This window comes from Manacus vitellinus, unplaced genomic scaffold, assembly GCF_001715985.3.
Source record: "Manacus vitellinus isolate BGI_N305 unplaced genomic scaffold, ASM171598v3 scaffold_26_pilon, whole genome shotgun sequence".
Classification (NCBI taxonomy): Eukaryota; Metazoa; Chordata; class Aves; order Passeriformes; family Pipridae; genus Manacus; species Manacus vitellinus.
Genome location: NW_021939960.1, coordinates 3,998,567 through 4,024,063, shown reverse-complemented (window position 1 = coordinate 4,024,063; position 25,497 = coordinate 3,998,567). Strand labels below are relative to the sequence as shown.

Genomic DNA, 25,497 nt, shown 5'->3' with positions numbered 1-25,497 from the left:
CAGAGCAAGCAAAAGCTAATCTCCTGCTTGGATATCCTCACACCACTGCCATCCACTAATAGGATCGCCATACAGTTTTGACTTAACAGGCACTGGGAGAGGATAATCCTGTTTATTCGGTCATCCAAAACACTGATGATCTGAGATAATCAGTGGGCTGAGAGCAGGGGAGGAGGAGGGACCTGCGAGGTTTGCTTTGCTGTGTGGTTTGTCTGGTCAGATGCTTCGTGCCAGGGAATGGCTCAATCTCATTACTGCAGCCCAGAGAGAACATGGGAGGGTACCAAAAACCTCCTCCCAACACCAGCCCTGGAGAGCCACCCTGATAAAACAACAGCCTTAGCAGTGCCTGGTCCAGATGTTTCGCTCAACAGTTTTAAATTATTCTTTCTGTGACTGATTTAATATAGAAATACTCAGACGAGTGTCCAAGCGGCCACGGGAGGCACTTTGTACAAAACGCTTTGGCTACCAGGTGGCAGAGGCTGGGTGTAAATGGATCAGCTCCCAGTACTCACTCACATTTGGAACCTTACACAAAGCCAGTCCTTGGATCCAAACTTGCTAAAAGTAAAACCAGTTCCATATTTGCCAGACATGAGACACTGCTTTGAATATTTGTGAGCGGCCACTGGATCTCTGGGAATGTAGGAGCACGTGCTGCAAAGCCCTTTCCAAGAAATATAATCTGTAAGAAACTTTCCCCAGTGATTTAGAGATATGCCTTGAAACTGGGCTGTACAGAATCTGTTAGAGGGCATGTCAGTGAGCTTTCAAATTACTTTCTTTTTTTTGCTCTTGTAATCACTAAAGCTTTCACACTTCATATTATAACCCATTAGGTTATTGCCTCAGGTTTCTGTGAAAAGCTCCATCTTCAATTTGATCTCAGTCAATGTGCATTTTGTAGATAGACTGACTTTGAAGCCTCATTTTATGATCTCTGAGCTGTCATAGTCCAGATGACAGGTTTATAGTTTGGGAAGCCAGTAGCAATAGCTGAGCTCACTAGTCTTTGTAAGTAATGCACTGTCACTAGGTGCAGCTCCTCACCATGGTGACACTGCAAATATTGAGCACAAAATGATTCATGGGACCCAATACAATGCTTACTTTAATTAATATTTTACAAGATAACTAGCTTTGTTTAACTTTCCAGATGGGAGTGGATTGGGGAGATCCGAAGGACGGAATGTTGCTATGTAAAATTTATGGGCGCTCATATTTGTGTGCTCGTTTTTAAAATTAAATTGAGAAAATATTATTTGTTTCCTTCTCTCTCTGCTGGGTCCTGCAAGGGTCTGGGGGATTTTCTGTGTGCCAGTGTTAAATGATGAGCTCTGAAAAGCAATGTTCTTGCTCTCCTGCCTTCCTCCCTCCCTTTGTATTCCCATGCAGTCAGTGTTGCAGGGCTGTGTCCTTCCTGTGAGTGCTTTGGAATACCATGTGCAGAGAGCACAGTGCTGTGACCCAGCCCTGGCTGGAGGGGCACAGCATCACTGGCTCTGCTCCAGGTGACCACTGGTGCATCCTGACCATCAGACCCCTCAGACTCGAGGTTTAGCCATATTTCCCTGAGAAAATTACATGTTTTGGGTAAATAACGCTGGATTCTTTACTGAGGTTGGCAGGAAGTAAAGGAGTATGGCAGTTGCAGGCCTTTGGGGCAATACAGGAAATTAATAATTAGGAAATTAGCCACAGTGGTATGCTATGATGAGCTTATTCCAAATTTCCATGCACCTTAACTGGAATTCATTGCACCTAAAGATCAATCTATAAACCAGGAAAAGAGTTTTACTTGACAGAGGATGCATCAGCCCATCTATTTAGGTGGTGGTCACATCATCCATAGAAGTGGTCAAATCCAGGGTCTTCCCTTTGGATATGTCCTAACAATCTGAGATAGCAGTTCACATTCACAGCCATGACCTCTCACAGCAATGTCACAATGTCCAACATGGGGGAGGCTTGTGAGTACAAACCACTGAAGAAAAACTGTTTCTCAGTGCTGAGGTTTATCTGTAAATTCCCCTACTACAACTAAGACTTCCTTTTGTAGTTTTTAGAACTGCAACTGTAAATAAGCAAACATTATTGGATCTTTTAAACTCATGAGCATTCTTCTACAAGCAGGAAAAAAAGTGGCCCATCATTACTCCTGTTTGTCACAGGGCTCCAAGAAATGCCCATTAGTGTGTGTCCAACCCCTTTATATAAAACTGAGAGCAATGAAGTCACTGACAGCGCTTTTATTTGTCTGTATTGAGTCCTGAATAGATGGCAGAGAAAAAAATCCTGCATTAATAAAAGAATAAATTCCTCTTCACGTTAACATCAAATACTTCTAGAATGATGAAAAGATTTGGGTTCACTCCAGTGTGGTTTTCCCCGTGTGGTTGGTTTTTGCATTTCTTTCAACTTGCTCTTTGTAATCCATTTCCAGTTGGGCTTTTTTATTTTCCAAGTCTGACATATAGCGTGATGTTACAAATTCTGGCCTGTGGCAGCTTGAGGAATATTTATTTGTTTAGGCAAAATATCTTTCCTTCCAAGTCTGTTTTAAATGCCATAGAAATGTTTTCTTACGCCTTTTGTTTGTCGTTGTTGGTTATTAGAAACCTCTGCTCAAGGTCACCAGTGACACAACCATCCTTTGCAGGAGGCATTTCCAGGGATTTTGCGTGGATGGCTTCAGGAAATCAGGAGGGGATGATAGAGAGGAGAGGAAGATCGAGGGATAAGAACTTTTTCTACAGTATTTGAAAGCTTTCTTTTTCTTTGCAATATGCAGTAGAAGAAGGGAGGAGTTGAAAGCTGAAGCTGTGAAACGCAAGCCTGGCCCAGTCTGATGTCAGGGGACAACCTCTGGTGAGCTTTGTTTCTTTCTCTGTCCTCGTGGTTGGGAATATGCCATGATTTAAAACTGCTGTAGCATTAACTGCCCCATTACACACAGCAGAAAGCTGAGGGACCGACCTCATCTGCTAGAACAAGTGTTTTAATGCTGTCCAAAGTTCAAATCAATCAAAAGGTCAAGCTTGTTTAAGACAGTGAGCGATAAGGGGAGGGGATGTCTCGGGAAGCTCATTCCTAGTTGTTGGAATTAAGCCAACCTGACTGCAGGAAAATCTCCAAATAGCAAGAACCCTGGAGAACAGTGACAGCTGGGAAACTGTGGGCTGAGCCTCCCCTTGCTGGAGCCAGAGGATTCCCATCAAATACAACAGAAGAAGAATAGACCCTGGTGAATAGGGAGGGATGGAAGGGAAGAGGGAACTCACACCTTGCTCAGTTGAGACTGGACCTTTTTCCCACACCATCAAAGGCAGAGTTTTGCCCTCTCAGTGTTTTCTTCTGTGCAAGGATAACATGGAAAACTTTCTGTGGAAAACTCTCCTTCTGGTTTTGTGAGGAGCTGCTCAGCACTTTGGAAAACTCCTTCCATAGTTTGTAATGGCTGCTTTCTCAAGGGTCTAATGGCTTTTTTTAAAACAAACCAAAATAAATTAAAAAAAAGACAAGAGGGGCTGAGGACTTCTTAGAGTATGTTCCTGCCATTTGAGTTGTATGATGGGGGGCATTAGTGGGGAGCCCATTAGCCTCCGTGGCACATGGCCATGCTTTCATAAGCTTGCAAGACAGGATTTTTTCTATATACTTTTTTGTGTGTGCATGTCAAAGAAAGCATTCTCCAAGGGCCAACTACAGAAAAAAATCCCTGGTCTTTTTGGCAGAATTCCCTGGTACTTACACAGCCAGGATTTTCTGTGCTCCAGCCCTGGTGTGTGACCCATGCTCTCAACACATCCAGGACCAAATGAGGATCTTTTGACTCAGGGCTGAATCTGACCATTTTTCTTCTATGGAAAAGATGTAAATAATTCTAGGGATGGGTGGAGAAAGGTGATATTTGGGATAAGGAAAGGTGATCCAGGCTGCTAGCCTGGCCCTAAGAGGAAGGATGGGTTGAGGACCAAGCCATAGACCTGCTGTATCACAGGACCACCATTGCTTATAGATCTGATGGGAAGCAGCAGAAAGACCCCCAGACCTGGAGGGAGGCTACACAGAAGCTTGGGGGCTGTGCTGGTGGATGAACAGCCACTCATTTTTGTTACCACATTGCTCATATCCAGCTGAAAGTAAATGGTAACTGAAAGCCCTGTGGTTCCCCTTGTGCTCTGTTCTGCAGGAGCACTAACACAGTGCAGGCAGAGGGTGTTTTGGGTATCCTGGGCCTGTTGCTGTTGATGTTGGTCTTCTCAGCAGTGAGCAATACAGTGGCTACAGGTTTACCAATCCAGTGGCCACCGCACACCCCAAAAGAATTGGCATGGAATTAAGAAATAGAGGGTGTCCCTTGGGAAGGCAGGAGGCATCATAAGCCTGGGATGCAGCTGAAGAGCTGGCAAAAGTTCCCTCAGTCCAGCTCCAGACTGCTCAGCCCATGAGGGCACCTGCCTATCTGGTCCCTCCAGCCACCAGGTCAGGCCTGTGCTGCTTTCACTCACCTGCAACTTCACCACTGGCAGAACCAGCAATGTTGCAACAGAGAATGTGGATTTTTCTGAGCTCTAATTCATGACACCAGATGTGCCTGTGCTTTTTTTTCAAGCTCATTTGAATGTATGCAGTGGACATCTAGCTTTGAAAAATCACCGTTTGCCAGATGTCTTTTAAAATCATCAGTTACCAGATGTCTTTTAAATTGTAAACCTCTGTAGTCAGAGGTTAAAACTGTGTCAAAACAGGCACTGATAAGAATTCATATTGCATTTAAAATGTACTATGATTTCCTCCAGCTCTTTCCCCTGAGAAGTTCTTGCATGGAAATTTTATGGCTCGCGAAAGATTTGCCACCCGCCCATCGCTATAGAGTCAGTGATAAATGCTTTTAATAATTAACAGTGGCAGGGGGCCTCTGTCTCATGGATATCTCACCTCTCAGACAGCAGAAATAAGGCCTGTTGAACAGGAAGAGTCACAAGGGCTGCACAGTGGTGGAGGGTTCCTGCAGCTGTACAGTTTGGGTCCCAGTGCAGATCTTCTACGACTGGAGTTATTTGTGAGCAGGATTTTGTCCTGTGCCAAGTTTGGAGCTCAAGGCAGCCAGAGGAGCAGGGATGCTTGAAGAGTTCCTAAGGTAAAAGAGGTCTGGGGGCAGTTTGGGGCTGGAAAGAGGCTGTGCCAGTCGCAAGGACAAACAGGTTAGGCTGTGAGTTTCCTTCTTAATCCAACTCTCCAGGGTCTCATCCAGCCTCTGTGCTGGCTGCCAAAAGCTCATACTGAGCGGCTATTTTGGGATACAGCAACACCAAGTGTTACTTCAGAGATGTTTGGAGAGAGATTTAATAAAATCAACTAATAAGGTTTGACGTGCTGAAGATTAGAAAGAGCCATTCTGAGCATCTGTGCTGACCTCAGGGGTGGGAGGCTCAGGGGAGTCATGTGTGTCCAGGGCATGGATGCCTTCCTGGGATGGCTGGTGGGACAGGACTGCAAACTGCCTTGGGCTGTCAGCTTCTGCTTTTGTTTTGATGGTTTAGGTTGGGGGTTTTTTGCCTTTTTTGTCATAGAACCAGCCCAGAGTAGAATCACGAGATTGGTGTTTATTACTTTCCAAATAATCTATACTCTGGTTTTAGTGCTGACACCGTATGAAGGGCTGTGTCACCGCTGCACTCATGTTTCCATGTGACACCACAGATTACTGTTTTTTCCCATTTCATAACTAATAAGTGAAGTGAGTTTGACAGCCTTGGTTCCCATGTCACAGATAGGCTCGGTTAGCAGCAAATTCTTGTCAGGAGAAGAGAGTTACAGCTCAAGCTTAAAATGTGCTAGCATCCAGTGCAAAGCTTTAAATTCTTGACCAAAGTTAGATAAGGCCAGCTGAAAGTGTGACGTTTGAAATACACTATCTATTTATCTTTTCCTTCTGACCAAAAATACCTAGAGTGCAAGTATGTGTCTTTGCATCCAAGCAGAGAACAGTTGAGCTCCTCTAGAGAAAAGTATAAACACAGAACTTTAAATATTCTGTTAAAATCTGTGCAACTGTCCCTCTCCCTACATGTGTATATATTATCTATATTGAAAAAAAATGGTGTGTATGTACACATCATTAAAGAAAAAAGAATGATTAGTTTTCAAGGTATAGGAAGCTTATTTAAGTGGTAGTAAGAAAAAATTGTTAGCTCTCCCCCAGTAGTCATTAATAGCTCCGAGCTCCAGCCTGAGTACAGATGGAGCTTTGATATGATCACAGTTTTGCAGTGAGTGTGTGCTGTATATCGGGCTGCTAATCCCGTGGTGGAAATCACCTCCTCCTAACACCTGGTGCTAGGACCTGACACAACTTGTTTCAGCTACAGCTTATGCAGCCTCATGGGCTGGATTTGGGCAGCTCAGAAAGCACTGGGCACTCTCTGCCTGGTGCTGTGTGCTGATGTCCTCCCATAAAACCTCCCCTCTGGAGCTGCTGTCCCAGGCTGCCCTCCTGGGCCACTTTCAGCCTGAACATTCATTCAAGCCCCTTTTCTCTGTGCTGGATGGGTGCAGGGTGCAGGGTTTGTGTTTAGACAATGGTTTTAGTTATGTTTTCCAGCGGGATGAGCTGTTCCACCTCCCAGCTTGGGTGAGGGAGGAACAGTGTGTGAAATACAGCAACTTCTGAGGTCAGATGAGGAGCAAGTGCCTGTGGAGTAGGGAGCCCTGGGCCCTTTGGCTACAGCTCTGGGCATCTTCAGGGAATGCTGTTTCCAGAGCCTCCCTGGCTGCCTGGGGCTTGGCAGGGAGCATAAGTGCCATAAAAACTGGAGTCAGATGTAGAGTCCGGATGGTTTTGGCCTCTTTGCTAATTTTCAACAATCAGATCTTGTTACTTAAGAGTTTTCTAGAAGCTGAATGGAAGACTGGAGGGGGTTTTGGAGGGGCTTTTTTGGTAATAGTTTGCTAAATTTATGGTTTAGATCTGAAGGGACCCTTAGCCTGACCTCTGGTATATAACAGAGAGTATTGAATTTCCTGCACTTAACTCCCACAGTCTATCCAAGAACTGCCTAATCACAGTGCTTTCCTAGGAAAGCAAACACTTAAATGCACTCATTTCAGCATGGTCGAATGCTTGTTATTCCTGATAGTTAGAATGAATGGGGATTTTCAAGAAGGCTCTTGGATGATCTCCTGACCAAGGCTTTCCCTGCCTTCCCCTTGATCCCATCCCTCTCCCCAAACTGCACCCCCATGCTGCTTGTCTCCTTTCCTGGTTGTGCTGAAGGTTATAGAGATATTAAATAAGCTTGAGGGGCAGAGGAAGAAGAGGTATCCATTTTGGGAATTAAGAAGGGGCAGACATGTAACCCAGCTCAGCAGCAATGGGGTTAATCTGACTGTGCCCCACATTTGGGTGGGAATTTGTGAACTCAAAGCAGGTATTTATTATTCCACATAGATGTTTGCAATGACATATGAGCCATCACTGCTGTTCCTTTGCCTTGCAATGGCACCGTGACAGAAACCCTGCAGGACCAGGCACTGCACCAGTGCAGAACAAAAAGCTCTCCCTACCCCAAAGAAGTCTGAGACTCATAAGGTAATTACTTATCTTTGTCCATTAATTTTCCTTTTTTTTTTTTTTAAGTTCCCAGATAATATTGTTTCTCTCCCAGCCTCAAAGTACAGCAACAAATAAATGATTTCAAGTATCCTCCTGAGATAGGGAGAACTGAGATAGATGTTGCCAGCAGGCACTGATCCACCTGTGGTGATGGAAGGTTGAGGGATTCATGGGGGAATGACAGACCTGGAAAGCTGCAACATGGCTTTTCTAAAATGACACAGCCAAAGATATTCTAGAGATTATATCCTCCAAAAACTCGGTGGTCAAGGGCTTAATGACTTAAATAGCAGTCAAATGTCTGCTTGTTATCAATCACCTGTTGCCAGTTGAACTGCATTAATGAGGGTTTCTTGATAAAAGCTGCCTTATCATCCGGAACTGAGATACCCAGCCTAATGTGCTCCAGCAAGGCTTGAGGAAATGCTCCTCTTAGCAGCAATGAGACGATGTGTCGCTTTCCTGAATTAGCCTGAGTCAAATGGGTGGTCAGGCCCTCCAGAAAGAAGCAATTTCTTTCACCGCTTGTGTTACAGGAGTGCTTTAGCCATGTGTCAGAAAGCATTCTGGCTGTCTTGCAAGAGTTTAGAGTCCAACCAAACACACCTTGGTGGCCATTTGCAGTGGCCAGTGTTGCAGGTCACAGGGCAGGGTCACCGTACCCTGAGGGAGTGGCACAGGGTTTCACTGTACATCCCCCCGCCATAACCACTTACCTCCTTGGAGAAAATGGGTTGGAAATGGTATTTAACATTGTTGATGACAATTTTTCCAGATTTATTACCTGTTTTTTGTTCACTGTTTGGCTGCCTGCTCCCCTTCCATCTGCCAACCCTGTAATCCACCTCCTCTTATCTCAGCACAGTTCGCTCCACCTCTTGCTCATTTTTGTTTTATTGCCCAGCTAATCTCATTCTCCTGCTTTTCCTGACACTGCTCCCCTCTCCCCATCTGTGGAGATTAAATCACTTCTCCTTTTGTTTGATGCCGCTCAACATTCCCCCATTTCACTCAGGCTTTGGGATACTTCCAGGCACTTTTGCTGTTGTTGCACACATCCATTTTCCTGGCACAAAAAGGCCCATCAGCATCTGATGGAAGCGTTACTGAGTCCTCGTTTCAACCAGTTCTCAGAGATGTCCTGAATGTGAAATGGAGCTGAGCTCAGTCTGCACAGTGCAGCAGAGGCAGGTGTGTGTGTCAGGAACTCCAGGAGCATCCACAGGGTGCTCAGGGCAGCTCTAGAGTGGTGACAGAGCCTGGCATCTGAATATTAGCCAAGAAAACTCGAGATCAAAGGCATGGGGTAAAAAAATCTCCAAGCTACCAAAATGTGAACTTTTGGAAGTGGTTTTCAATATTGTTGGTAATGTATCAGTGTAGTCAACCATCATCCCTATTTACATCTAGTGGCTTGTCAGTGTTCATGGCCCCAACAGTGTCATTCTAGTTACTGCTGAGAGTTGCTGGGGGTTTTAGGCTCAAGGTTGAAGCCAGTCTCCCTGTTCAAGGGTGTTAAGTGCATCCTGGTTTGGGGCACAACTGCAGCTATGGGGGAGGACAGTGGATTTTCATGCCGTGTGTTTCTGGCACCCTTCCACCTTCCTGCAGAGAGAACAGTGCTGGAGACTCCCCTACCAGTATTTCCTCCTCCTGTGTGACTGTGCAAGTCCACTGACTGCACTGCTGCTTGTGTTGGCTCAGAACTGGAACCAGCAGAGCCTTGAACCCCCTGGCAAACCCTGGACAATTTCAAAATGCCTTGCAGGGACCACGTGCACTGGCAGGACTCCTCACAGCTGTCAGTCGCTGTTCCTCCTCACTGTGAGCACCCCACAGTGTTTGCTGCCAGAACAAACCCTAAAGTCTTCAAATAACCCCCCTTTGAGTACATGGGAGATGCTTCCCTTAGCAAGGACAGCTGCTGTTTGGCCCTAATCATTGAGTTTAGATGGTTTTTTTTATTCTGTTTGGGTTGTATCTCTTGCCTTAATCTCCACTTGCAATGCTAACCATGATGCATTTGCTATATGTCCCCTCACTACTTTTATCTACCAACATGTTTTAAATAGGTTTAAAGAGTACAGGAGCTAAAAAAAAAAAAAATAAAAAAATCAGGCAGCTTCAGATGAAAGCCAGCAGCAGGCCCTTAAAAATAGAGTGGCAGCCCTGCACGAGGTGCCGAGTAAGTGGGTGCACGGGAGGGGAGCAGAGAGGCTGCAGAGGCTCTGTTTAAACAGGAGGTAAATAAGTGGCTGGGGGAGCTGCAGTTCATCTTGTTCCCTTACGTGTTGCCCAGATAATGCAACATATCTTCAGGCAGGCTGGTTCTAAAAATGGACACAGCTCTTGGGTTTCACTGGGTGACGCTCGGGCTGCGCTGTCCTACAGTCTGTGGGAGCAGTGAAATGGCATTTAGTGTTTCAAAAGCAGCAGCAGTACTCAGGTCTTGTCACTGGTACTTTATGAAGACTTCTATAATGAGGAATGTGTGACTTTATACCATGGTGCCTAAAGAAGCAGCTGCCTGTAAATCCCTGGGGTCAGGCAATGTTTTGTTAAAATTCCCCTTCCTGCTGTGGTTGACCTGTGAAAACAGCAATCATCTGACAGTGACAGCAGCACTTAATTAGTAATTCAGGATTAAAGTGTTCTGTCCAATGAGTAATTTCACAGAAGCAGAGTTTAGAATTGGAGCTGGTTTATTATAACAAAACTATTGACATGAAAGCCTCCTTGGCATTTTAATGGTCTTTTTCTTTGGTCTAAATATACATGAGAAGTTGAGAGGATGTTTAAATCTGAGCAGGGGATAAAAGGGACCAAGAGAAAGACTCAAAGGTCTTGTCCAAACTTCACACAGTTGTGTGAGCCACTGCCTTCCCTAGGACAGGGCATCATCCCAGGGAGCTGCACTATTCACCATTCCTCTCGCTGCTCCAGGGGTGTTAGTGTCTTTTATCTTCCTTCTCACCCTCCTCTCTCCTGCCTAGTTGAGCACAGCTCAGCTGTGCAAAGGATGAGTATTTGTTAACCTCCAGTGGCTGCAGTAATGGTCAACTGGCCCTTCAGTGCTACCAAAGAGACTGTGTTTGGGTTGGGCACATGCTGCTCACTGACGTGGAGAATTCTCCATTTCTTTCTAAATGAGACTCCTCAGGCTGTCACTCAGGAGAGAAAGGGCAGCAGGGCCCCTTGACCAAACCATGGCAAGCATGTTCTGTAGAAGGCAGCAGAGACTGCAGCCTTCCCTGTGGGAATAAAGTGATCCTCTGTTGAGTGAAGTGTTGCCTACAAGGTTAATTAGCTGTAGAAAATGAGCTCGGATACTTAGGAGTAATGAATCATAATGAATTGTTATGTTTGAGGAGTGACAAATCAAATTCATGCATATTTTGAACTACTTGTTTTAGTCAGAATGGAAAATAGTGCCTTGCTTTTTTCTGTTATTCTGCCTTCATGTTGAGATGTCAGGAAGCAAATCAACATGGCCAGAGTTTGTAAAGTCTGGCAGTGCTTGATTGCACAATATTTGATCTCTCTCCTGAGTCTTTGAGCTGGGCTAGGAGCAGGGGCTTCTCTGGAATCAGTACATTTGCCTCCACCTTCAGTAGATGGGATTTTGACTTGAAGAAACCCAAAACTTCTCCTAAACTAAAGAGAAAGAAAAAGTATTGTCCTAATCCTATGAGTGTTAGTGTCCTATGGCAGCTCTGATTGAGATGTAGCAATCTCATATAGGAAAGCAGATTGAATTACAGCCCCACCTCCCAGACCAAGGTGAGTCAAGGGACCTATTTGTAGCAAGATTCATCAGATCCTTCAGCTCCTGCTGTTCCTAGAAGAATCTCTGGAGTTTTTCTGTGGAATTAGATCCAGCAACCTAACAAGCTAAGGGGCAGACAGGCATTGTAACCTTTGAAATACCTGGCAAGTAAGGATAAGCAAGCTACTCCTACCTGGAAGATAACTTCTGGAATCTCAATGTAAGATGAAGGACATTGTGAAAAAACAGGATCTTGATAAGAAGAATTTGTTCTTAGCCCCCTTCAAGGATCATAACATATCCCTGGGTGAGCTGAAGCCTGACACAAGGTGCTGTGCTTTGGGGTATTTTTGGTGTGGTCCCAAGGCTCATCTGGTTCAAGGCTGGAGGAGCTGTGAGCAGGGGGAGGATTTGAATTCACAGCCTCTCTTTCAAATAGATCAGTGGTTCCAGGAGGGCAAGTGATACTGCTGCAGTGATTAAGTTCTTTGCTGGATTGATGCCTCTGGAAGTGTTTGGAGAGATTTGACAGATCTTTCAGTCTGTTGAAGGTTTCCATGGTGTTGGCCCAGCCATAACTGTGTGAGGCAAACTGTTTGTGTCACCCCTGGGAGAAGGCATCTTTCTCACTCACAGAACAAAGAGCTCTTGGGCGTTCAAAGACAAAAGGTACCAACTGACATTTAGTTCTGCTACTAATTATATGTCAAAAACTAATACAAGTTAAGACTAAATTAGTACACTTCTCCAGATGTTTTCACAGTTACCCTGCCTGCAGCACTGTGGGTTATGTTCTGAGTTGTTAGGTACTCAAACTGGTCCTTCTCATCTCTGCTGATGTGGTTGCTCCTGGCATGATCAGGTGCAAACTCCCACTTATTAAGTGCTATGAAGGAATCATTCTGACACAAAGTGGAAAATTCTCCTTGGGGTTCAGAGCTCTTGCAAGAGGCAGCCAGTGAGGTGGCTGCTTATAGAGCTGACCCCATGCTTCGAGATGTGGATTCATATACAATATCTGTGAAAGCAGCTATTCTTGCTCTTGCCAAACTCCTCAGAAGACCCATAAAATGATGTTAGTTGTAAGCCACAAGCTGGCTCTTATCTTTGAATTGTTTTTCTCTGACAATTTTAAGAAGAGCTCAGCATGTTCTCAGTAGGAGCTGATGGATGCTGAGCACTTCTGAAATCCTGCCAACTTCATTTAGGTTCCTAAATGGGAACTGAGTGCTTTTGAACATATGATCCTAAGGGTGCATTTCATAACACTATAGCTCTGTCCATATCATTTCTTTCCTCTCTCACTGTCCCCAGAATGCTCCCAGCAGCAGCAATAACACCAGGAGCACTGGGCTAGTCAAGGCTTGAGTGATGCCTCAGTTGTGATGTCAGCTCAAGCCACATTGAACAGAATTAAATGACAGCAGTTAAAAGGTGCCTGTCTGCATCCAGTCTGCAGTAGGGTCACCCTCATCACTACCAGCATTATGGATATATTTGAGATAGCTGTGGTAGATTTTATATATATGTATGTATATGAAAACAAAAATCTAGTGCAAATTCTGCCTTGTTTTTCAGAGTATTTCATCCCCTGTTTCAGGCCACGTGCACTCTACTCAACAATGCTCTGACTCTCAATTTTGGGATTCAAATTTTCTCCTAAGTAGGTTCGTGGGGCAGATATAATGAATATTTTTTAGTGTTTGTGGAGCAGGGTAGGAGGGCAGACGAGCCTTTATCTGAAGCTTTTCTGACAGAGTTAGTGCATGGACAGCATCTGTTTTGGTCCTGTGAGGCTGACATCCTCTCCCAGCAGACTTGGCAGTGAGCAGAAGAACCACATGTCAAAAAATCTGGGGGGCCCATGCGCTGTGGACAAAAGTATGGCAAAGAATTTAAACATCAGTGAGTGGAGTGATGCTGGAGGGCTGGCTGAAAGCGATTAGCACAGTGCTCTGGAATGTGGCGTTTCAATAGCCGCTCCAGAAGGATCTGCAGCCCCATTGACTTCTGCAGCGTCAGGAAAGAGCCCTCAAACTCCAGCTTTTGCCAGTGTGAATGGGAACGTGCAGGGCTGTGTGTGCAATCACAGAGCTCCCTGCTCTGGCTCTGCACACCCTGCCCTGTGTCCTGCTGATGGGAGGTTTCCTTTGCTCCACGGGAATCCCATGCCCCAGTGACTCAGGTGGCTCTGGGTCCTCGTGCGTCGCCAGAACCCCCCCTTGTCAAATCTCCATCAATATCAGCTCCAGCTTTGCTGTTTGCCTACCCTGGGCCAAAGCACCAAAGGCCACCTGTGGCCATGATCCAGCTGTTGTCAGCTGTGCAGTCAGGTGGTGGGTGGGGTGGAGTTTGGGTGTTTTGTTGCCACGTGTGTCAGTGTGGGGCCTGGGTGTTTTGTTTCCACTGCTGCTGGGTTTTGGCCTCTTTGGGAATGCACCAAGTGGGACTAAGAATGTGTCTTTGTTCACATTCACTTGTTTAATTTTTTTTCTTTACGTTTTCCTTCCCCCTTCCCCCCTTCTGATTTCTAGGTAGATAATCAAAGTGTGAAATAAATTAAAAATAAAGCTGGGTAGAAGGCCTGGCTGGTGAGAGCACATACATTTTTAGTCGAGGTGGGAGAAGAAGGCGCTCATTCAAGCCCTCATGGAGGGCAGGGAATTCCCTGGCTTTTGTCTAAATATGGCATGAGAGAGCAGAGCACAGGCAGTGCAATGCTTCACTGAGGATTGTTTAAAAGGGAGCTTGGCAGTGGCCAGCAAGTAGGATTCTTGTGAAAACATGGCACAAGGAGTTGTTTGACAGATTCTGACATAGCAAAGTCTTTACAAGGGGCAAAAAAAAAAAAAGAAGGAAAAGAGAGAAACTGCAGAGTACATGAAGCCAAAAGCATAGTCTCTGCCTAGAAGATTGCAGAATAAAAGGCACTTAGCACTGAGTCACACCCTGCAAGCTCTGTGGGTCTGATCCTCTCAGTGATCGATTGCACTGAGTTAAAATCCCCTCCTAAATGATTGCCTGTTGTCAGTCATCCAGAAGAGGGGGTGAAGAGGAGTGAGAGCTGGGGAGGAGACTGCCATGGCTTGCACCCACTCACCAGAGTCTCTATCTCAGACTTGCCTGGTTGGATGGACCCATTCTCTGCCATCCCATGTTTCCCCCTGCAGGTAAATGACGTTTCACTAGCAGGTTTTTGGATGCAGCACTCAGTCCCAAGCAATCCCGTGGTTTGTGTAGGTGTCTCCCTTTTGCAAAGCTTATGCTGAGTTGTGGCTTTGAATATCTATTGCAGCAGTGAGCAATGATTCCTGCCTGGAAGAAAACCCCTCTCCCACCACCTCTGCCACGTCTGGAGACATTGCGAGTCCCTCAGAGAAAAAAGGTCTTTACACATCTCAGCAATGGAGAAATTTGCCTCCAGAATTCCAAGTCTACTCTTGAAATTTGGCCATTATGTGAGTGTGTTTTGAGAGAGGGAAAACTTATCTGGGATTCAGTGCATTTATGGAGGTCTCAGATGGAGACACTTCACTCGGTAACTCTGCTACTGACACCAGCTACTGAACAGACTGTGTAGCTCATACAGAGGAGGTCTTGGCTCAGGCTTCCCCATTTAAAGTGGAGCCCTCCCCTAAATTCACCTTGAATGCAACATCCATGCTCAATCACAGCTGGAGCTTCCTCACATCGAAGATAAGACACTCTTCCTCTGGTTGGTGGTTTGGACGGTGTCCTGCAATGTAAACTAGAATGATAGGAGTAGTCTGTAATTAGCACATAACCTCAGGCAGTTTTGTTCCTGAAATGCAAGGCCTAAGTTGTTCTGCTGCAATAGCATTGGTTTAGTGAGTCCATTAACTGCTCTGCATCATGTTAGTGAAAGCTGTTCCCTAAGAGCTGCAAAGGTATGGAATAGGAACCAGGAGTCTCTGATCCAGTCCTGCAGGCATCTTCCAGTGAAACCAAAGGGAAGCCCATCATATGTGTTGCCTGTGAGATGCACTCCATGGCAAAGCAACGAAACCCAAGAGTTTCTGGATCATCTTAGCAAAGCTCGGGGGAGAGTGAAGGCACGGGAGCACTCCCCTACCCTTTTAAACATTTCAGTTGATGTTGTTAATTGTAGTGGAGCTGCTGCAAATATTTTGGAAAGCAAATATTTGATGTCCTCTTCCAGCAGAAAATAAGTCGAAGGACCAACCTGCTGCCACTCACTTGGTCATTGCAACAAAACCAGGGCTGAGAATCAATAGCAACGATGTTGAGCTTTTGTGGTCACCTCCTCTCCAAACAAGGGCTGTGATGTGAGAGCAAACAACACCTGCTTGGAGGAACTGGGCACGGGCTGAAAGGGACCTGGTGGGCAGAGGCTGTTTGTGCAGCACTGGGCTCTGGGGTGGGGCTGCTGGCAGAGGCAGGAGGAAGATGATATCTCCATCAGCCCGTGCTAATGCGAGAGGCAGAAATGGGCCTGTGCCCTGTGCCCTGGCTGGTGAGTGATGGACAACAACTCCTCCGTGCCTGCCAGGAGGAAAGCCCTGGAGTGGGACTGCCATCCAGCCAGTCCTGCTCTTGGCTGGGGTGTGGGTCACATCGGAGGACAAATCGAAGGGTTTTCACAAGGAGAAAATTGGGCAGCTCCTTATGTGGTGGAGGCAGCAGATCAGTCACCACTCACATCTCTGCCCAAGTATGAATTCTCTAAGGAAGACCAATATCACTTTGCCCTAACTGGAAAGCAGGGGAGATGGCACGTACTTCATGTGCTCTGGCTGGGCCCAGATACCCAATGTGCAAGTGATCTGCTTTTGGGTGCTGCTTTTTTTCTTAATCTTATTTTTTTTGTTGTTTTTAGCCTTCTAAAAACAAACTTCGGATTCATCAGCTGGAAGTGATCTCATCACATTACAGATTCGCTTTCCTGGGAAACTGAACTTCTGGTATAATCATGGGAAAGTCTCACCTTCCCTTTCTTATTTTCTTTTAACTGAGTTTCTATTGAAATTAGCTTGGCAGACCAACACCTCAGAACGAAAGACACAAAAGAAAACCCTTTGTTACTACTATTTTTTTTAATCTCTTGATTTTCTTACCAATCTCGTGATTTTGAAGATAGCAAGTGATATTTGGATATTTAAAGACACATATTCAAATCCGTAGAGTAGGCAGGGTCCTTAATAATACATTTTACCAACAGTCTGTATATCCCACCGCTGGCAAAAAAACAGAGGCAAACCCTAATAATTAATTACTTCTCTGTCTTTTGTACTGTTCTTTGAACTGCAACATTTTTGTTCACTCCTACCCTTTTTCTAGCTCTTACAAATGCTCTGCACAACTGGAAGGTGGCTCAGCAAAGCCAGTGCAGTATCTCTGTAGCCAAGCAAGGACAGACTTGGCTCCTCTTCAAAGGGAGCTTTTATCGAGTGTTTAGTGTGATGTGACAAAGCAGGGAAGTGTGCCATGGATGCAATGCTTCCAAATCCCCACCTTCTACCTTGATTGAACTTGAGAACAATTATCCCTTGCCAGGGTGATGAGCCCTGCCAATGTGCACCTTGTTTACAGCTGTGCTCAGTTTTTAACTTATTTTCCTGTTTTGGACTAGGACAGCACGATTCTGCTTTATGAACTGGACAAAATCCATTTAAAATATCAAGTGTCTTGTATTTTACCACAGGAACCAGAGTGTGGTGTTTTGGGCTGGCAGCCCCAATGCCCCAGGATGACATTGCTCACGTGCCCAAAGTGACGCCTGGACTCCAGCAGACCTGCAAGGTTTCACTGTCAGTGTGGGAAAGCTTTGGATGGGGCCAGTAGAAACTGAAAAGATTTATTCTGAGATTATTTTACTGTGCTTGGAACAAGCATTTACTGTCTGGTGTGACTGAGCTTTAGACGCTGCTGTAAATTCCAGATGAAAATTGCACAGCATTTGCCATTCCGTTTTGCCCTATTTTATTTTGTGTTTCCTTTTCATTCCTAGATTCTGCTTTATTCTGAATTCTAATGAATTTTTAGATCATTGGATCAAAGTCTTACTAAAAAAAAGCAAAAAAAAAAAACCAAAAGAAAAACCAACAAAAAACCCCACACATTTTGGCCAAAAATATTTGGCTAAACGTTTTTATTTTACTAATTTCACCATTGTCTATAGCAGTCACTTTAAAAATGCCTGCACCCAAACCTAGTTTTACTTGAAAATATCCTCTTCCTTTTGTCTCTCTCTCTTTTTTTTTTTTTCTTCACAAGAACCAGGCCAGTTTTCAGAGAAACTTTAACATGAAAAATGCACATCAACACCCTGAGAAATTTCCATGTTTGGCTTCAAATCTGTCATGTTACATGGAGAAAAAAATATGTTGTAAATTTTCTTGTTCAGTCACTTTGTAGTTTGGTGGTTTTGCCTGCAGAATATATTGAGAACAGGAGCTTTTCTCCCTGGTCATTCCTGCTCTGCCCTATTTTTACCCAGCTGATCCCAGCCCATCGCTCTGTGCCCTGGCAACTTACTGGCTTCCTCCTCTTTTCTCTGGATTATATTCCCTCTTTTTGTTGACTAAAAGGACAAGTCTATTTCAGTTGAAGGAAGAGCCAAGATTATGATGTGGCACTGAACTTTGCTGAGGATTCACTGTTTGTCTCTGAAATCATCCTCGGACAGCGGTGAGACTCCAGACCCATCTCCTGGTTGGACTTGGCTCAGTGCTGTGATTCCAGGACTGGCATGAGGTCCCTCTCAGCACGTTCCAGGGTGCAGAGGCACCTCTGAGCAGTGAGGAGGGTTTTCCAGTGAGCCCGTGCTGAGGCAGCATCAGTCCAGCTCTTTGCTGCTTTGCCCACCTGGTGTGTGCAGGAAAAACCTCGGCTCAGCCTGGGCCAGACCCACCTGTGAGAGCGTGGATGGACGTGCCGTGCCGCAGGCTGGGATGTGCTGCTGGGAAATAGCGTTGGCTCTTGGCCAGCCTGGAGCAGGGAGGTGGCAGGGAGTGCCTTTGATGCCTCTGCTCCGGCTGAGCAGTGGCTCTGGGAGGGGTGGCCCCACGGACAGTCACAGTGAGACTCTCCAACAAGCTGTTCCCATTCCTGCTCGTCGTGGAAGCGGCAGCCCACATGTTCTCCGCTGTGCTGGAATATCAGCCGGCACCCTGGCTCTGTTGTTTCAGGCTGCAGTGGGTAATTTTTAATCCCTCTATTCAGAGTGTTTCTAGGAACAGGAGGAGAAACATACGGCATATGCTCACCTCGCCTCCCAGGAGGTGTGGGGGAGTGTGTCCCAGCAGCTGCTGGGGTAATCCTTGTCCTTCTGTCCCCAACCACATCTGAGAGGTGTGCCCAGCATGTCTGGGCATCACCCTGCAAGCAGGTGGGCTCCACTGGCTGGGCAGGGCTGAGGGGGGCAAAGTCCCTTCCTCCCTTCTGCAGCCAACAGGGGCATGGACAAGGGCACGTGCAGGGCACAGGAACTGGAGAAGTGACTCCATCATCTCCTGGGTTTCCCTGAGGCAGACCAGCTCCACAGTGGTGTGGGGGGCACCTCAAAGGCACAGGTTATCCCTCCACAGTCACACTGGGGCTTTTAGGGTACGGGTGCCATGAGTGTTTGAAAGTTGCTTGGATTAAGGACTCACATTTGGCCAAAGAGGGTCTCTGGTGAGATCTGGGCTGGATGCAGCTGTGATCTTAAAGCACACAAGGTATCTGCAGGAGTAGAGAGGGGGGAGCAGGCTGAGTGCTCAGCTACTGGGACCTACCTCCTGGATCCTGCAGCTCCCCCTGTCTTCCCTTGTCACCAAATCTCCAGCACATGAGGCTTTGATGCCCTGTCATTGCTCATTGTCCTGGCTCTCACCCTGACCCAACTGCAGCCGACGGGAATGGTGTCAGTGGGGCTGGTGGCATAACGAACATTTTGTCTTCTCCCTTCGCTTGTTCCCTCCTGTATCCCCTCCTGCCCACCCTGCTCTCTCTCTCTCACTGCATCGCCTGCTCTGGGCACCATCTGGTGAATTTTGGGCTGTCTCATCTCACCAACTGTCGTTTGTCCTGGCTGTGGTGTAAATGCGCTCACGTTTTGCTTCAAAGGACCCCTAAACCACTCTCTTTGTGGACCAGCCGGGCTGTCGGAGAGGAGCCAAGCCGTTGGCACTCAGCAAGCAACAAGCATTAATAAAAGCATTACAGTGAGGTTAGAGCCTCATTAAAGTAATGCTAACGAACCGGCTGCCTTCCAAAAGTATGAAATTTTTGCTAACACTTCCTCCTTCTAATTTTAAGTATATTTAAATCTTTCTAGGGAGGCAATACTCAGTCTTCCAGGCTACAGCATAAGCAAATCCCATTTCAGAGGAGCTGCTCTGGAAGTGCACTGGTGCCCCTGGGAGTGTTCTCCAGCCCCATCCTGCAGCCTCAGTGCCATGACCACACAGTGGGGCTGCCCAGACCTTTTTCCCCCTGTGCAGTGTCCTGGAGCTCACTCTACAGAAGCCCCAGTGCTCCAGAGTGCCTGCCAGCACCGGGGTATGTGGACTGAAGGTAGGGGCTGGACCCACTGCTGCCCCATGCTCCCAGTCTTGGCCACAGCCAGCAGACTTGGGTTAGAGCAGCCAAAGGAACCGCTAATTGACCCAGGCTGGCACGGGTCTGGCCCTGAGGTGCAGACAGTGCCCTTCATCACAGCTCTTCTCCACTACTGTTGACTCGCAGAGACACTGGGATGAAAGGCTTGGCAGCTCGTATCTGCTGCTGGCACCCTTTGCCAGGTGTGTCTGGAGGGGGGAGATCCCTCGGTTTGTGCCCCGTGGTCCACAAGCAGCGTCTGAGCTTTGCCGGGTGGAGATCGCTGGGCTCAGGGCTGGGACTGATGTGCCGAAGGGGCTTTGCTCTGGGACCCCCTCCAGCCTCCTCGAGCACCCTCAGGGCTGGCTCCAGGTGGTTCTCCTGGCTCCCCACGCTCCCCCCGGGCTGTGCAGCTCTGTGCCCGCCGCGGCAGACACCCAACTGCCCGCCGAGCCCGCGGCCCCATTGTAAAGCAAATTAATTCGCCGCCGCGCCGAGGAATAGCCGTGCTCTCGGGGAGGCTTGGCAGCAGCAGTGAGGAAAGCAGCTGCTCCAGGACTCACAGCCCCTTTTTATTTCATTTGCCTGGTTTTAGCAGCATGTGATGGGCACATGAGCAGCAGCTCTGCCGGACATCTCTCTGGCTGGGGGGCTGAAGCTGCTGTCTGCCCCACTCCTGTGTGAGCACACGGCTTCTCCCTGCTGGTCCTCCTCCTCTCACCCCAAACAGGTTTTTATTCTCCTACTCACTTTGAAGCAAACCCGGCAGTTTCATTGTCAAAGGACAGTGTTTGATGGATGGATCCCTCTCTTTTACCTTGCCTGATAGGGAGGGTACAGGGCAAACATGGTGTTTTAAACAATAAATACCACTTTCTTGTGTGGAAACAACCAGTCCAAATGGTCTCTGCTATGTTTAGAAGCCCGTTTGAAGGGTCTGCCTGAGGGAGAGGGTGTCATCAGAATGAACTAGGTGTTACAGCACTGCCTTATGTGCGACTTGTTGCAGAGACTCACTGAGAGCTCGATGAAGTTGCAGGTTTGTACTAAGGGTGTTCCCCCACTGCCTCCCGAATCTTGTGAGTTAGGGGGGCTGCAGAGGCAATTGCTCAGCTCCTGGGTGTCCATGCCTGGGGCTGGCAGTGTCTGTGGGAGTTCATGTCTTGCTGCAAGATTTCCTCTTCATTTCAAGCATTACAACACAGATTTTCCTCTTGCAAAGGCCCCAGCTCTGCAGACAGGCACTGTCCTCACTGCAGGGAAATTAACAGGGTGCCTCGGAGCAAAGGTAAAACTAAACTACATAAGTAAATGTTTGCAGGATCAGGACCTTATTCAGGCATAAATCAGGTAGCTCCAGCCAACAATAGAATTACCTCAGTATAAAATCCCATGTAAGCCAGTAAGATCAGCTCCAAACCTGCTATGAATTTGCTTTTTGTTTCCATGCCAAAAATATATCACTTCTAACTGCTGCAATCAGGGCTGGTCTTTTCAATTTATTTTTTTTAAGTGCTTTTGGGCACATTTATTTCCCGTCACCAGCAGATACGAGCGGAGCCTGACCCTCCTTCCCTTGGGCATGTCCCAGCCTGCTTTTGCCCACAATTAATTGTCGCTATCAGGGAATATTTTTTCTTTCCTTGCCTTTTTTTGTTACTGCATTTGGTAAACAAAGGGACAGCAGTGACGATCCAAAACCGTTCTTTTTATTTGCCTGGGAACAGAGTCAACTATTTGTGGGTCTTTTGTTGCTGATTTTTTTTCTCTTTTTAGCTGGTGACTGTTTAAACGGCTACTGGTACCTGTGGTGAGCATGTACTGGTGCTGTGGGATTTGTCACCTGATGGCACTGAAAATCACAGATGGGGCACTGATGAGGACAAGGAGCTGCACATGGAACGTGCCAGGTCAAACCAAAGGTCCAGGGTGCAGTGGTCCCTTCTGTCCTTCCCAAAGAATATGAAAATAGCCTGCAGGGTTTTTCTGGTGGCTGCACTTGCCTCAGTTTCCCCAGTTCTCAGCTCTCTGTTTTGAGGTGGTGCCCCAAGACAAGAAGCCTGGTGATGTTTGCACCTGGTTGAGCCAGGATGAGACTGGTTCTTGGAAATGAGCTTGTCAAAACAGCTGGGAGAAGGAAGGCAGGGAGGGATGAGAGATAGAGAGAAGGAAGCTGTAGGCTCTTTTAGCTTGAGGGCAGACTTACACTGGCCTCTCCATCCCTGGGGCCCATGCAGCAGCAGAGCAGGCAGTGAAGGCAGCTTCTGGAATGGTCTCTTCCTAGCAGATTCCAGTGTCATCCCCACCTGCCCCTCCAACTACAACCTACAGGGTGCTCCAAAAACCCAGGCAGAGCTTCTCTGCCCCATTGCACCAGGACACAGCTGGCCCTGGGACAGCACTGTGAGGAACAGGAATGCATTTTCCAAGGGACATTTAAGGTCTTCAGTTATTTTTGAAAATGGCTCAGAGGGTCCTAATTCATGTGCTGTAGAGAAAGGCTGCCTGTGAACACCCTGTATAGTGGGAGCTTTATAGGTGTTGCCTGTAAGTTACCACCAGGTGACTGTAGCTGCTGTTAACAGCGTTGGGCTTTGCTGGTGGCACACACAGAGCTTGGTATCCTGGGGATGTCTGAAATGGGAGTCCTTCCCTAACACCACCCAGGGGACGGCTGGCTGGCAAGGGAGATCAATCACCCTGAGCTGGCATCCTTCAGGAGCCATTATTTCAATAGACCACAGAAGTGAGGCAGTGCTGGGGGAAGCCAGGTGTGGCTCCCAGAAGCTCTGCTGGAGCCCTTGCCTGGCACCTGCCCTGGGGACGGGAGGATCCTCGAGCTGGGCTTGTCTCCCAGGGGGGTCCGCAGAGCACCACCCTCCTCTCTGCCCTCCAGGCTGTTTCAAGGAACATTTTGCAGCCATGAGGATTTCTGTTTGTGCCATCCAGCATGGGAACAGGCAGGAGGACAATTTGGTCCTGCTGCCCTTCTCAGTTTTTTTGGTGCTTGGTTTTACTTGGCTCCAGAGCAATTCCCAAGGCCTCCGAGTGACCGCTCAGTGTCACAGCATCCTCTTGGGTATTTTCCTCCCACGTATCCCCACACTTTGGGCAGTGATGTGTGCTGGGGACACCCCGGTTGCCATCAGAGCTATTTTTGACCCCTGGACACTCAGGAACAGCACAGGGGGAGCTGCTCCCCTGCCTCTGCCAGCCATAACTCCGGTGCTGCAAACCAAACCCCTGGGACATCCCTGGGAGCCATATGGTGTCTCTGAGGCTTTGATCAAGTTGAATGAAACCCAAAGCAGCCAAGCAGGTTGGACTGTGAGCCACAGTGAGCCCGGGGGGGCCTGTCCTGCCCTTCTTGGAGAGTGCAGGCTGCCAGCCTGGGCGTTAAGAAGCACTTTGGTGTCTCTTGCCAGTGCCCAGTGGAGCTGCTGCTGAGATCAGGGGGAGGGGTTGCATGTAAAGGAGGATGGTTTTGTGGTCAGGTGATACCACCTGACAGGGAACAGCATCTCAGGCTGATGTTTGAAAAAGCCATCAGGCAGCAGGTGGGTGAGGGGAGCTCAGGAACACAGGGTGTTTGCTGTAAATCTAGGCCAAAAAAGCTGTGATTCAAACCTGTTCTCGGGGCCAAGACTGGTGCTGCCAAGTCACCATGGATTGCATGAGAGCCCTGCTCCTTTTAGGTGAGAATAAACAGTCCTGGAACACATGGAGGAGAGGCACACGTGGGTCTAACCTGCTGGGGTCCATCAAAAAAAGTCCCAGTTCCACAGAGGCAAGAAAAATTACTCAGGAAAATTTCTTCTGGATTTTACCTGGCACCTCTCTGTGGTACTTTGTGATACTTTTGAGTTTGCTGTGGGAAAGTAAGCAGCTCAGGTTGGTTGAATCTCAACCTTATATTAAGCATTTACTGTCTGGTCTCCAGGCAGAGCCATATTCCTGCTGCCAGCCAGACTCAGCCCTCAGCCCTGCCCTGGAGGACTGGGGGGGTTGTGAGCAGCGTCTCCCCCACTGGGATGCACAGTCAGGAGGAGGGACTTGTGCCCTGGAGCTGTGGGGGCTGAAGGGACTCACTGATTTCAGGGCCTGCCAGAAGAGGCAAGGACCTTGTGCATAAGGTGAATGTTTAATGTTACAAAGGCTTCTGGAGTCTTGCTCTATAATTCCAATTATATAAAAAAATCCAGATTTCAGAGTTTACTCTAAAAGAAGTGCAGGGGTAGAGGGATGATGGTTTCTGACTGATCATGGATTTATTTTTTAATTGTGTACCCACAAAGTGATGTCATGCAAAAAAAATCTAACCCATACAGAAACTCATTTCAAAAGGAGTAACTGCAACATTTTTTCAGTCATTGTCTAAAAAGGCTATTGCAAGATTGCTGGGACTTCCCTTCTGCCCAGTATGATATTCTGGTGTAATTGATGGGCCGTTTGGACTCTTATAGTTTCTCATTAAAACCCTCCTGACGCCTTGCAGAGCTACAAGAAGGTACTGTAAGCTTTACTCCTCCACTTTCTCCCTCCCAGAAGGAGAATGGGAACTGGAAAATTCCTCCAGTTTCTCAGCAGAGGGGCTGAGGCAATGTGGTTCTGTACAAAGCAGCTCTGGCCACGGGCTCTCTCAGCAGTTTTATCTGCTTGTTGGGCTGGAAATCATGACCTCAGCCACGGCCATAGGTGCTCTCTGGAACACTCTGCAAGGAAATCTGTCTGAATAGCAATAGCAGAACTACTGGAATAATTTATACATCTGAACTAGCAAGGTGTTAATCCGTCTCAGGGGCAAAACAAAAATCCTGTGAAACTTCCAGGGTCTTTGCTTGGTTTTTCTGCACCTCAACAGGCTCTCAGGCTTGTGCTTGTGCATCGCCGTGGGGAGAACACCCAGCACAGAGAGGGCATTTCTGCTGATAACAGAAAAGTTGGTGTTTGGTCCTGCTGTCAATGGGCTTTAGCTTGGAGAGAAACCTCCACTAGTCAGCTGCTTTGTGGCATTTTTACAGCAAAATAAAAGATGCCTGGAATTATTTGTTGGTCACCAAGCAAACGTTTTACTGCTGAAATGTTCCAGAGGCTATTTACAGAGCCTTGACTGACAAAAGTGCAAAAAACTTACAACCCTCTACATGCCCTGCCCTCCTAAGAGGTAAACCATGCCCAAGGCTGGGATAGGAGATGGAGGTGATGGAGATGAACCTAAAGCTGAAGGTAGAGATGGAGTCACCTCCTGCAAAAGGCACAGGGGTCACCCAGGGCTGAAACTGGGGAGAAGCTCATTTGTTATGCAAATGTCTACTTGAGCCTGGTTGTATACAGTGGAAAGCTCTTGAATTATTTTAAGCAGAGGACAAAAGTTCTCTCCCTCCCCCTATCATCTTGGATCCTTGCAAAAACAAAACAAAACAGAAACCTCTGTGTGAACCATCTGACAATGATCAGTACTTGGCTTTCCTGGCAAGAGCAGGGCGTACACAGGCACATGGAAACAGAGCAATTAAGGAAAAAAAAACGGTATTGGAAGCAGCCGGGC

The 25,497-nt window shown here is 47.2% G+C and overlaps 1 long non-coding RNA gene across 1 annotated transcript; it reads left to right on the top strand.

Annotated features, from left to right (window-relative positions):
* Positions 1-2,802: 2,802 nt before the first annotated feature.
* LOC108639953 lies at positions 2,803-17,644 on the top strand. Its single transcript, XR_003915864.1, has 3 exons — positions 2,803-2,871; positions 7,457-7,597; positions 16,246-17,644. It is a non-coding gene; the product is annotated as an uncharacterized LOC108639953 (long non-coding RNA).
* Positions 17,645-25,497: the final 7,853 nt, after the last annotated feature.